Source organism: Penaeus monodon, chromosome 26 (assembly GCF_015228065.2).
Source record: "Penaeus monodon isolate SGIC_2016 chromosome 26, NSTDA_Pmon_1, whole genome shotgun sequence".
Lineage (NCBI taxonomy): Eukaryota > Metazoa > Arthropoda > Malacostraca > Decapoda > Penaeidae > Penaeus > Penaeus monodon.
Window position 1 is genome coordinate 23,703,913 of NC_051411.1, and position 2,500 is coordinate 23,706,412.

Sequence of the window (2,500 nt, forward strand, 5' to 3'; positions counted from 1 at the left end):
TTCCGTCTTTGTGCCACTGCTTCGTGCGAGTCAGCTGGATTTCTGAACAGATGAAGTAACGTGTTATATGAGCCTCCTCATCCAAACAGAATTGTCATTTGTTTGTTCTTTTAGTGTGCTTCTGATAGTCCTTGTGTTATTTTCGATTTATATAACGTTCTCGAACTTATATATATTTTTCTGTATTCTAATTTGTTGATAATATTGGTGTACATTTTAAATGATGGTGTCCTGGTTTTGGTAAATGTAAAGTAGCTTATAAATCTGTGATGCTACCCTTTTATATAACCGCACAGATCGTTTGCTCAATTGCCAGGGAATAGAGTAATGTGTAGGGAAGCTCTGAGCGGGATGTCGAAATCCATAATTGTCATTCAAAGTGGCAGGTGGGGAGGTGATCATTCATTGCGACACATGGTAGTTTACATGTATATTTTACCTCCCTCCTCTCTCTCTCTCTCTCTCTCTCTCTCTCTCTCTCTCTCTCTCTCTCTCTCTCTCTCTCTCTCCTTTCCTCTCCCTTCTCCTTCTCCTTCTCCTTACCTCCACCCCCCACCGCCACCCTCCCTCCTTCTGTCATATCACCAAACAGATATCATTATGCCACACTTCTGAACCCTCAAAGGCACCGCACCTTATGAACCTTACGGTCACGTCGCAGAGAGATGAGAATCCCATGCACCAGCAAATCGGAGGTGCTTCGACCACACGTATTTACTCACAACTGTCAGGTATATATTTGCTACGACGCTAGTTCCAAAAACGATACTGATGCAGTGCAATTGCGTGTGTGTGTGTGCGTAGCTCTTCGTTAATATGGGAAGACATTGTTCGTATTTTTTATCACTACTGATTGATGTTCTTGTATTATTGTTGATGGTTTTCTGATGTATTATCTTTTCTGTGGTTGATATTATTGCTATTGCTTTTAGTAGTAGTAGTATCATTTTTGTTGCTATCGTTAGTAGTATTGTTATTGTTGATCTGGCGATTATTGCCGTTATCATTATCGTTGTTCTCTATGGTGCTGATGTTGTCATTGTTATAATAATAATAATAATAATAATAATAATAATAATAATAAAATTATTATTATTATTATTATCATTATTATTATTATTATTGCTACTACTATTACTGCTACTATTTTTATTGTCATCATCATCATTATCATAATTATTATTATTATTACTATTATTTTTGTTGTAATTATCGTCATCATCACCACCACCATAATTATCAATTCTGTTCTTTCAATCATAATTGATGTATCCGCACAAAGGGTACAATTCTTATATATATTCCATCAAATGTCCTGGAAAAAAGTATCGCTCCCGAGTGTGAATTCCATTTATTTCTAATCAACTAGAAATGATATTTTCGATCTGTGCTTATGTATTCAGGAGAGACAAGTATATGTTTGTGATGTGACTAATAAAGGTAAATAAGAGCACCAGGTGTGAATGGCAGTCTTTAGTCATTAAGGGATAAAGGCTTCTCTCTTTGCAAATTCACTGAAGGGAAGCTAATAGGCCTATGCGAGGGGACTTAACTGTTTCAGAGAAGGATGGATTACATTGCATTGTGTTGTGCGCGCGCGTGTGTGTGTGTGTTTATTCTTTATACTTTAATTGATAGTTGTACTTTTTCATAATTGTTCTTTTGTGAAGTTTTTTTTTTCTTTCTTCATTTAGGTGAAATCCCTTTTTCTCAGAACAAACGAAAGTCTATAATTTTGAAGATTATTGATTGGGAATGGAAACCTATGGAAATCTATTTCTTTATTTACATGTGTTATGTTTTATTTTATGGATTTCAACTCTCCACAGATTCACTGAAATGAATCGGATAATGTGACTGTTGTTATTGTTATTATATAATCATCGTAGTTGCATTATATTGTTATCGATGGGTCCCTGTTTGCGCTATTATAATCCATTATTACTAATGGATTATATGGATTATTACTACCATTATTACAATTATCATGAAAACATATTGACACATGAATTAAAAAATAGAATTGAAATAATAATTTAAAAAACCCGTATGTTAGGAAACTAGATTCAAAAAGAAAGGGAAATATTCAAGCAAAAAGTTATGCGTATAATCGAACAAAAAATCAAAAGTGAAGAATGAAAGCAAGAGGCCGTGGGTGGAGGGGGTGGAGGGGCGGAGGGGGAGGGAGAATGTAGGAGGGAAGGAGGAAGGGGAGAGGAGTGAAGAGGAGGAGACTTAAAGCGGAAGAGGGAGAGGGGAAAGGAGGAGGGGAGAAAAACAATAAAAAGAGGGAAAGGAGGGGAGACAAAAAATGAGAAAGAAAGGAGGAGGGGAGGAAAATGAGAGAAAGATGGAAAGGAGGGAAGAGAAGAAGGGGAGGAATAAAGGGGGAAAGATGAAAGGTATGGGAGGAGAACAGGATTAAATAGTGGGAAAAGGAGGAGTTGAGAGAAGGAGGAATAATAGGGGCAAAGGAGGAGGGAAAAAAAGGAGGAGGCCA

General features: G+C 36.7%; 1 protein-coding gene across 1 annotated transcript in view; it reads right to left on the reverse strand.

Annotated features, from left to right (window-relative positions):
• The window catches only part of LOC119589624 (cell wall protein DAN4-like), a gene marked incomplete at its 5' end in the record, with an annotated part of 17,104 nt that overhangs the window by 14,168 nt on the left and 436 nt on the right, over positions 1-2,500 (reverse strand). The window lies entirely within an intron of this gene.